Below are 11,343 nucleotides of genomic sequence, written 5' to 3'. Positions count from 1 at the left end.
TTGCAATCAAGCTGACAGGTGTCTCTGAGGCTGAGGCTCACCTAAACTGGTGCCACATGGCTCTTCCTTTCTGTGGCTTCACCTCTTTGTGCTAGTAGTTTTGATAATCTGAGAAGGCTCCAGTTCTGGAATACAGGCTGCCTTTACTGCTCTGTGTAGCCTCCATCTGGGGAGAAGGTCTCACTGAACTTATGGAAGCCTCCTTTCCTGATGGCTCTAGTGCCTGGGAACGTTGCACGCACACGTGAATGGCACTATGGCGCTGTCCTGTACTGTGTGTTGTGACACCTGCAACTTCTGTTTATTTCACTGGACTTGGAAAAGGATCCTCAGGGTGAATCCTGTCTCCTGGGCTGTCACTTCGTCCTGCTTCACACTGGGTGAGTCATCTCTTTGTGGAACCGTGACAGCCATCACCAGAATTGAGAACTCAATGTGACAAAAGGACTGTGTTCGCAGTTCTCTGTCGACATAATACAAAAGTTCACCACATCAGGCCCGTCATCTTAATCACTGGGGTCAAAAGAACTTTTAGATGTGACAAGTAGCTGCTTCTTTAGTTAGTTTCTTCCTTCTGATTGGCAAGGAGAAGGCAGCAAATCCCCAGCACACTGATGATCCCTTCACGCTTTTCATTTCTTTTGATTTGTGCTAAAATATATATAAAAAGGAAGGCAATGCTCACTTTGAAGTTGAAGGCAAGAACAGGCATTGGCTGCAGAGTTTGTAAGTGAACTGGAAAGTGCCTTTCCTTTGTTTCAGTTTATCAAGTGCCTACTCTGTAGCTGGTCATGTTCCTCAGGGCACCAGGCATGACAAAAGAGTAAATAATCAAAACCCACATCCATCTGGGCTTACACTACACTGGACAAGCCGGCACTAAAGTAGCCACTGACCACAGTACAGTCAGTGCTACACAAAGTACCAAGCAGTCACCATGACAGTGACTGGTGGTGGCTTTCTGTAAGCATCTGGGAAGATGTCTCTGTGGAGCTGGTGTTATCACTGAGGTCTGGCTGAGTGATGGCAGAGAGGTGTTTCGTGAAGGGCAGGGGGTGAGTGCTCTAGACACACCCTAGACTTCACACAAAGCCCTTCAAACAACACCGAACATGGAACACATGGCTGCAGTTCAGGGATGACAAGGCAGAGGAGGAGGCGAGGCTAGATCTGGAGGAGATGGTTCAGATGGCTCTCACGGCAAAATGTGGATGAGGCCTCATAAAGAATTTGGAACTTACTCTAAGTGTATTGGGCAGTCAACGGAGGGTTTTATCCAATGTATATTTTGATTGGATATCTGTGGTTACCATATGGATGAAGGATTTTTATGGAGCAGCATGTAGGAAAGGGGGTCAGCCACAAAGCTACTAACACATTCTGCATTTGTCAGTGTTCTGCAGGGGAAGAGAATATATAGGATGGATATATATATATGCTTTATTAGATTCAATTATACAAAGTGGTCTGGGTAGTTTAATAATGACTGTCTTACATTGTAGATGCCAAGAATCCAGTAGTTGCTAAGTCCAGGAGCCTGGAACCTGAATATCTTAGTTGTCCTGGTTTGGAACTGAAGGCCTGGAGGATTCCTGGGGAGCTGCTACTCTTTTCCCCAAAGCTGGTCGGTCCTAACATCAGGGAAGGAATTATGCAACAGTAGCAGCCACAGGATAGGAGAACTTGCCAGGAAGAGCAAATACAAGCAGAGCAAAGCAAAGTGTGCTCAATAATGCCATTGCTACTAAAAGAAAACTATCTAAAACAAGGTAAGTTTCTGTAAGAAGAGACACTAGATAGAGAAGAAAAGGAATCCAGTCTAGAACTGTAGAGTATTCTAACATGTATGGGTTGAGATGAGGAGCATAAAGACTATGGACATTTAGGAAGCTACCAGAAGTATAAGACTAGGGTCCTCACTGTAGAAGTACTGGGGATTTGAGCAGAAAGACTGCTTTTTTTCCACACTCATGCATTGTGATGGCAACTGTTTTCCCATGACCACTTGTTGTGAGAGTGTCTGCTCTGTCATTTTTTTTTTTTTTTTTTTTTTAGAATTGCTCATGACTGGAGCACAGCAGAGTAAAAACGCTGCAGTGACAAAATCAGCAGAACACAGAATCTGAAGATTTCTTTTCCTGGCTCTGAATGTGGAAAGATGCAGATGGATTCCACCTGGTGGTCAGTCTAGGTTAGACGCCCCTCTTTGGAGTGTTCACTTGGTCCTCAGGATGCCTGCAAGGCTTGTATTGCTGTTTATGTGTCTTTTCTCAGATAGCAACTCCCTCCAGGACTTTCTCCAGTGCTTACAGTGATGTCTGCCATGAAGCAGCTTCTGTCTGTATTTGTTCAATGAATGAACAGCGGAGCCTGATTGCAACCAGGGTCAGTTCCCACAGATATACGTGGATAAGGGGGCTTGCTGTTACAATCCTAAAGCAATATGTGATACATGGGACCATAGGAAGGATAAATCTCTTGTTCAGATTCGTCACACATCTTAGTTCATCAACAGGTACTTACTGAGTGCCTGCTGTGTATGAAAAATTGTACAGGGGAAGGCAATACCACCCTCTGCCCTCAGGGAACTAATGATGCAGCTGAGGGGAGTAGGCTAATTGTTACAAAACCATTAGAAAACAGTGTGAATTAGTATACAGTTAATTGAAAAACACAGAAAATGTGCATTATTGTAGCTAGTAAGAGAAGAAACAGATAAATATGAAATGAAATTAGGTCTAAGACCATTTCTTAGAGGAGCAGGGACTTGGAGAATTTGGGAGGGAATCATGAAGAAGGACTTGACTAGAGAACTTCACTGGGTGTGAGAAGGACAGCTGGGATAGTCCTCCTGAGACTATGACTAATGGTCTATGTTAGGAAATAGAAATAAACAAGTAGAAGGTAAGGGAGAACCAGATGCAAAAGGATCCCAAAGGTCAGTAAGGTAGCGTCATACTGTCTATACAATTATGACATTGAGGCTCTACCATGCATTGAGTGGTACTGTAAGTATGGTGGTGGTGGTGGGGAAATCCTTGCTCTCATGGGTGTAGTGGGTAGCTGTTCCAGTTTTGACCTGGAAGTACTATCCCCACTGAGGCTTCAGTAAATGTCATGACTACAAGGTGGGGCTGAGACAGGAACCCTTAAGACCCGAGATCTGAATGTGCTGGCTCTCTTGGTTCCTGGATCCTGGACACTGGAGGTAGATCGAGCAGAGTTCTCCAGAGAACACCACTGGACTGCACTACACCTTTCCTGGACCCTGTAGCCTATCCCTTCACTTGTAAGTTACCTCACAGAATAAACCTCCCTTTTAACTACATGGAGTTGCCTTAATACTACAAACAATACATGGGGATTTCATTCTTCCTTTTAAAAAGTTATTTTATCATGTGTGTGTATGTGTGTGTGTGCGTATGAAACACACATATACACACATACACACACACAGAGGGAGAGGGAGAGGGAGAAGGAGAGGGAGAGGGAGAGAGAGAGAGAGAGAGAGAGAGAGAGAGAGAGAGAGAGAGAGAGAGAGAGAACGCTAGTTTATATGTGGTCTGTGTACACATGTATATGTAAGTACCTGAATAGGCCAGAGAGTGTGTCAGATGTCTAGGAGCTGGAGTTAAAGGTATTCATGAGCCTCCTGACAGAAAGTGCAAAGGTCCTTATGATTGAGCAACAAGTGTTCTTAACCACTGAGCAATCTCTCCAGTCTGGGTTTGCATTTTTGATGGAAAGGTGGACAAAAATGTTGAGATGATTATGCAATGTAACTGAATTTCAGATTTTGGTAAGTACTATAAAGAAAAGAAAGAGCAGATGAGGAGATGTGCAGAGATGGCACATGATATCTTCTATAAAGAAAGGTCAGGAGAGACTTTTCTGAGAGGCTGGTATTTATGAAGGGACTCTTAGGGAGTGACAGGAAGAAGACAATGGGTTTCTGGGAATCAAAGTGACAAGACAGGGAGCCTCAGGGAGAGGACACAGAGACTGAGGTATCTAGCAGGAAGGAAAACTGGTGTTCAAAATCTAAGAGGAATATATTAGAAATATCCCTGGCAAAGGGCTTATTTTTATTTATTTTCTCTGTGCATGGATTTTCTTGTGAGTTCAGGTACATGTTCATGTCTATGCATTCATATGTGTTTAGGTGTATGTGTACTTATAGTAGTGCAGATGCATGCATACACAGGTGTATGTGTGCATTCATGTACGTGAGATACATGTTTATGTTCATGTATATGTAGGAGGGCAGGTCCATGTGTTTGCACGTACAGATGCATTTTTCTGTCTTTCCTACCCGTGAGCAGACCTGATTCCCGTCCAACATGCTGATGTCCTTGCAAAACAGCAAAACAGAAGATACAGGTTCTACCTATCTCATCAAAGTTGGGCCTATGTGTATTGCATGGCTTGGTGCCCAGTAGAAGAGGATTCAGGTTGCCAAGTCTTTGGATAATAACAAGTTCCCATCTACATAACACCTGGTCTTTACAACCCAAGTCATTATGAATGTGGTCCAAGTTGTCACTCTGGGGGTTTTATTATTTCTACTTTATTCAGAGTTGTTTCTTCTGTCTATGGAAGTTGTCTGTCCATGTTCTCTTGGTTAGTGAACATTAAGTTTCAGCCTCTCCTGATTTTATGATAGTTCTGTGATGTTGTGGAGCAGTAGGAAAGAAGAAACAGTTGACCTTCAGATTTCTTAGTAAATAATATTGGAGGACAAACCATCAAACAAAGTAATGGACTGGAATGATCATGAGCAGTGGGCTAGGAAGAGGGACTTCTAGAATACCACCTAGAAGTGAAATGTACCAAATGGAAAACTTACTGCTATAGACCTTCTATACCAAACTAGTATGTGACAAGGAAATTGGCCACCACCCTGTGAATGACCTGAAGAATTAAGGATTTTTTGTTTGGGTTTGCATTTAGGATTTTAGATGCCAAAACAGCTAGATGTCAGACCTAGGGAGGTAGAAGCAGATCCAAAAAGATGCATGACACTTACCCAATATCCATCAAATCCAATTCCCTTTACATGAAGCCATCATCATCTCTTGCCTGGACCACTGGTTTCCCTGTTACACTGCTGCTTGGTTTATGAATAGCACTGGAGTGCTCTTTTAACATCTAAATCAGATCATGTCTATAGACTGCTAACACTACTCAGCAGCTTACAGGGACTGACCAGGTCTGCCCTCTGCCTTCCCTTCCCATCTTGCCTGGTGGTTGTCCCCACCACTGTCACTGCACTTCAGATACTCATTCCTTGACTGGTTATGTGCCATCCTCTTCAGTGACAGGGTCCTGGCACATTATCTCATGTCTCCACCATGCCCAACTGTACAAGAGAGTATGTCTCAGTGGTTGAGTATGCAAACAACACCAGACTGTCTGTGGTCGGATCCAAGCATCACTCCTTAGCTGTGTGACTTAGCTGCTTCCATTCTCTATGGCTCTGTTGTCAAATGGAGCTAGTAACAGTGTGTGCGGCACAGTTATGGCTTCATAGATTAAATGATATGTGAGAATGACTTAGCTCAATACCTGGTATCAAGAACAGGATATTTTATTTATGTCATGATATTTTATTTGTGCTGAAATGTGGTGATACTTTATTTGTGTTTTAATTAATAAAGCTTGCCTGGAGATCAGAGGAAAAAGCCAGCCACAACACAAAAGTCATGCCATGTTAGCACACGCCTTTAATCCTATCACTTGGCAGGCAGGATCTCTATGTGTTTAAGGCCACACTGGAAACAGAGCCAGGTGTGGTGGCACATGCCTTAAATTCCAACACTACTTAACCATGGCGGTCTGGAGGTCTATACAGATAGACAGGAAGTGTAAGAGCTGTGCAGGAAGAGGAAGTGATGTAGCTGAACAGAGAGAGCAAATCAGATGGTAGAACAGCGAGGCATATATGCGTGGGTAGACAGGAAGTAACTCACCTTTGGAAGCTGCAGAGTTGGTGGGGTGAGGTTAGCTGTGATTTTCCCTATTTCCCTGATCTCTTAGATTTCCACCCCTATATATGGCTGTGTTTTTTTTAAAATTTAATAAGACCATTTAGAAATTCATCTATGCATATTAAATCCTCCCACCCCATTATCTTCTGTGTCTGAGCCTAAACATTACTTCCTCTGAGAGGTTTTCCTCCACTTGTCCCTTCTTTCCATTCTTCTGAACTCTGTCTTTTTTAGATAGAACTCTTCTTTTCTTTCATCTGATATGGTCATAATGCATGTAGGACTGTGTGTGTATTGTTCCTACTACCAACAAGCTCCATGAAGGTAAACCAACTAAATCACCAGATAGTGAACACCTAATGCTGTGTTAGTAGGCATATACTAGGCACACAGCAAACATATTAATGCATGACTGAGGCTGATGGCTTGGGACTAAGTTTGGGGATGTTGAGGGTATTCTCAGAAGACTTTGGTACCTCAGTGCAGCAGAGCTGGGCCAGAGGCCAGTAGAGTTTTGTTTCACTACTTTTCAAGACATTATCTTTAAGTTGTATTTTAAGATGTTGACATATCAAAATCAAATTACTGGACCAAACTCAAAACTTGCACATCTATGCCAATACTAAATGCTCTTTTTTGGCAGAAAAAAAAATGTTCAGTTTTTGCCACAGGATCTCAGCCAACCTGGAATTGGACCGAATGAATTGTGTAAATGAGACAATCATAGTCCCCTTTTCTCTCTCCCTCCTCCTCCAGCTCTGCTCCCCCAAAGTGACCTAGTGTTGGACTCAACTTGCTTCCTCACATGTGGGTATTCTAGATTCAGCAGAGACTTCCTGGGTGCAACCCTGAGATACCAGCACTTGTATTTCTCACTCCTGTGTTAAATTGGTCTTCCTTATCAGCATCCCTTCTCTATCTCTTGTTTAATGTCTACATGTGTTAATTTTGTTTACATGATGTTTTTCTCACCCAAGCTTATTGCATATGGATAACATGGTGTTCAGAAATGGCAGTGGCAAACACACCTAGCAACAACAAAGGAGCATTTAAACTCCAACAGTGCCTGGATAGCAAGGGTTATTTTCCTCTGTAGTGCTAGCTAGCTTTGCTTTGCACTAGGGAATGAATCCCAACAGGCCTCTAGCCCTCCCCTCTTCTATTGTTCCTTTGTTTCCCCTGCACTTGTTAAAAGGTTGGTGACTGGCGCCTTTGCCATCTGTGTCTGGGGGTTATGGGAATCTCTAACCTCCAGCTTTCTTTCCACCCCTATTGATCTGTTCCTCACAGATAATGATGCCACCTACTCTCAAGGCTATGTTCTTCCAAACACTTTCTCTGGTCCTGTATATTGTAAAATCTCTGTTCCTGTCTAACAGTTGTTCTTGCCTATCTTCCTGCCTAGGCTATCCTTTAAATGTTTCTCATCTAATGCAGGTGTTCTAAGGCAGTGCTTTTCTAAGGACCAAAGCAGATTATCTCAGTAAGGAATTGGTATTTTACTAAATCCCATTTGGACATAAACCAGGGGTATGGGGCTAACAGTAGAAAGATGAGGTTAGAAGGAATCTTTGGTCTGCATTTTCTTTCTACTAGATTTATGCATTATTATACAATGCCAGGTAAAATTCCGTCATCTTACACTGTGATTTTCCCAAAATACTATGGTCAGCATGGTGCCTTAAAGAGGAGTGACTGTCCTCTGGCTAATGGGAGAAACAAGTAATGATGTTTAATACTTATGGGTCTTTTGTATTTAGAACTCACTTGGACTTGCTTCTTCCGAATTGTTTTTCTTTTCTTTTATGAAACCAAATACAGGGGCTGGGAAGATGGCTCAGCCAATACAGTATTTGTAATCACAAGCATGAGAACCAGAGTTCTGATCCCCAGCATGACACTAAAAGCTAGGAGTAGTGATGTATGCCTGTAATCAAGCAGCTGGTCAGACAGAGAGAGAGATCAGTGGCTAGCTTAGTACAGCTGCATTAGTGAGGCCCAGGTTCAAAGGGAGACCTTGTCTTTAAAAAAAATAAGGTGGAGAGTGGTAAAGAAGGAGCCTGATGTTGACCTCTGGCCTCCACATGTGTGTTCATATGCATACACACACACACACACACACACACACACACACACACACACCTAAGTGTAAACATACATGAGCACATACACTCATAAACTATGCACACACACACACACATACCATGTGTTTGTGTGCACACATGTGTGTGTATACATATGCACATGCACAGAATGAAGCCCAATGCATAGGACATAATGGCGATGTAAGTGTTATCTACATTTTTAGATCTGAACACTGGGAGACCAAATAAGAGAGACAGAGGAGGAAAGCTGGGTCTTAAAAGAAATCCAAGTATTTTTATGAGCATCATAAATGATTGTTGAGGTAGTGTGTGGGATTAGTGAGGAGGAGCTTGCTTATTAAATTTAGAATGTAGGTTCAAATCAAATCACTAGCCTAAAGAAAAATATACAAGCCAATGCCTCTGGAGTGGGGTGGGTAAGTACCAAGATGGTCATGAATGACATATTCTAAAGTCAATCTTTGATGGCCCATTTAAGAAAGGCTGCAAAGCCAAGCTTTGTGATTAGAGTGTGTGTGTGAGGGATCAGGTCTGAAGATGCAGGATGGATTCTGGGAAGCTTGAAACCTGGGAAGCCCTGGTGTAACACTTCAGGAAAGCAGACATGTTTTTCTCTGGCTGTTGTTTCTCAAGTTACTTAAATGAAACCCATTGGCTATTGATCTGTACGTATATTGAGATTACAATAAAATATAATGGGCCCATTTCTCCTTGGCAATGTTTATCACTTGGGGATAACAAATCGTGTGGTCTTGGATTTGGGGAGATATTCAGAAATCTGGAATGCAGCTGATGTATTTTTAAGGCAATGATCTAGAAAGAGGCTTAACTTTGAATGTGAGCACAGTGCTCACCAGGACAATAGCGATTGCTGCTGCCAGTTTTCCAGTGCCAATGCTTCCAACTTTCAGAGCCCGTCCCACAGGAAGCTGCTCACCAAAATATTCACGTTTCCACTTACAATGGCACTTACATTCTTTTGATTTGTTTGTCCCCCTGTGGCAGATCCTAGCTACTCTACCTCTTTAATCTAATTTGTGCTATGACATCAAGCTTTAATTTTATCATTATTATTTTTGCTTCTTTTTAGACACCCATGGTGTGCCAGGCACTGGATAAAATAAGAAGGATACATTCCCTGCTGTCTCTGGGCTCACACTTTTAAAGAGCTAAGTAGCGCAAAATACCCAGTAATTGGCAATAGGTACTCTTTGCTTCCCCCACCTTCCTTCCTTCTCTCCTTTTGAAGCAACCTCATCGCTCTGAACAAGCTTAAGAAGTTCCCTGGATCAAAGCTGTCAGAAACCAGGAGGGTTTGGAACAAGTGTCAGAGTAGGCAAAGGACCTTCAGAGCTGATGCTGTTCCCCACTGCCTGAGAGCTGTCTGGGCTGCATTCCTGCCGGCCTCACCTGTGTGGGCTAGGACTCTCCAGCTCCTTGCTACCTCTGGCTTCCCTACCTAGGTGAACTTCTCACACCGCATCTCCTGCATACTCCCCCTAGGACCAAGAATCTCCTGTAAACCAGCGGTTCCAGAGCTGAGGCTTTTTCAAGGTACCTGATTTGCAGCGACAGCCTCGGGAGTCTCAAGCCTCAGTACCCCAGTGGTCCCCAGGAGTGCCATCCCCAGTGTGCCTCTCCTACACACCCTGCTGGGATCTTTGTCTTTTTCTGTAGTCTCCGGGAAGAACTCTGAAGCTTGGGGAAGCTTGAGGCTTGGATCAGTGAGTGCCTGCAGGCAAGTGTGCCAAGAGCAACCCCACCCCTTTTCCTCTTTCTACCCCATCTTTTCTTGGATTCCCCCTTGTCCCCACTGTAAGGCTCAGAGTAATTCCCCATGATACTTAGTAGGGTAGGCATCAGGTGCTCAACGCATCTGTGGAGTCTCCCTCATCTAGCCAGCACCTGCACCCCAGAAGCTTTAGAGTTGTAAAAACAGTTGCATCGAGGGGTGCAGAGGAACCCAGGGCGTTGAGGCCAGTTGCATCTCAGGCTGTCCGCTCAGGGGAGCTGGTTGACGAGTCCTGGGGTCTGAAGGGTGCACTAACTCGGAGAAGGGGAGGAGGGGCCGGAGGAGAGATGAGGGAGGAGAAAAAGGGATGAGGGAGGGGCACCGGAGCAGCTGCTGCGGGAGGCTAGGCGCAAGGTGGCTCCCCGCGGCCCGGCGCCCCGCGGCTCCGGGGGACGCACCAGGCAGCCAATGGATGCGCAGAGGTGTACAGCAGATGGCGTCCGACTGCGCCGTTCCTTCCTCCTCCTCCTCGTCCTCCTCTTCCTCCAGCTTCAGTGCTGAGCAGCCAGAGTCGCCGCTGGGTTGCCAGACGCTGGAATGGGTGGTCTCCCGACACACACACCACCATCTTCACTGGGGAAGCTCGGGGTTTGGCAGCTCCAAGAGGCTGCAGCTGCGGCTCGGGCGAGGCTGGTGAGTGCGGCCACGCTGTGCCCCAGCTGGCGGGGTCTGATGCCGCGGGTTCCCTTGGCTGGCCAGCCTGGATGGAGGAGACAGCTGCCCCGACTAAGGGGGCGCCTTCCGCACAGACTTTCCTAGCCAGGCAGCCTCCCTTGTCCCTTCAACCAGGCAGAGGCGGGAACTTGGAACCTAAACCTTTGGCTCTAGGCTGCGGGAAGGGTTGGCTGCCAGGGTGCAGCATGCTTGGACCCTCTAAACCAGAGGGCAGGCGGGAACACCCTACGCTACTTGGGCATGGGTCTCAAGGCAACTGGACTGAGAAAGCATGAAGCTCCAGCTTGCTTTGTGGGGAACGAATGAAGGGAGCCTTGGGGTTCCCCATCCTGTGGGGGAGCCTTGGAGCTTTTGGATCTCAGTGTAGGGAGTTCTGTGGGGTTTTTAAACTGATAGACTGAAGGGTCCCTTTTGGGTAGCCCGAACTGTGAAATCTGCGCGCGTGGATGCACAGGGACCGGAGAGGATACCTGAGCAAGCCAAGAAGTTTTGCAGGCGTCCTCTGATTTATCAGTGCAGAGACAGAAGGCCACAATAACAGTTTACATGTCATGGTCCCTGTGGAGCGAGGGGAGTCCTGGGGGAGAGGGGAGCCCATTGGTCCTACATGACGCCTCATTGCTTTTTGAGAGAAAATCCAGGTCCAGCATGTCAGGGTGGGAGGCAAGGAGGAGGAGAAGCACGCTTTTCCCCACAGCATCCACCTTGCATCTTGCATGTTCCATATACTATTAAAGTTATTTGAAAGGGGGAAATGAAACCTCAGCTCTCTGGCGTCCCCACA

At 45.3% G+C, this 11,343-nt stretch overlaps 1 protein-coding gene across 2 annotated transcripts in view; it reads left to right on the top strand.

Annotated features, from left to right (window-relative positions):
- Positions 1-10,218: 10,218 nt before the first annotated feature.
- The window catches only part of Thsd7b (thrombospondin type 1 domain containing 7B), an 837,148-nt gene continuing 836,023 nt past the window's right edge, over positions 10,219-11,343 (top strand). Inside the window, exon 1 of one of the 2 annotated variants that reach the window (XM_036202865.1) lies at positions 10,219-10,517. The gene's annotated coding sequence lies outside the window, so the exon portion shown is untranslated. The remainder of the gene's footprint in view (positions 10,518-11,343) is intronic. The other variant, XM_036202864.1, reaches the window with a different exon arrangement.

This window comes from Onychomys torridus, chromosome 11 (assembly GCF_903995425.1).
Source record: "Onychomys torridus chromosome 11, mOncTor1.1, whole genome shotgun sequence".
Taxonomy (NCBI): domain Eukaryota; kingdom Metazoa; phylum Chordata; class Mammalia; order Rodentia; family Cricetidae; genus Onychomys; species Onychomys torridus.
This window is presented reverse-complemented; position numbering and strand designations above follow the sequence as displayed.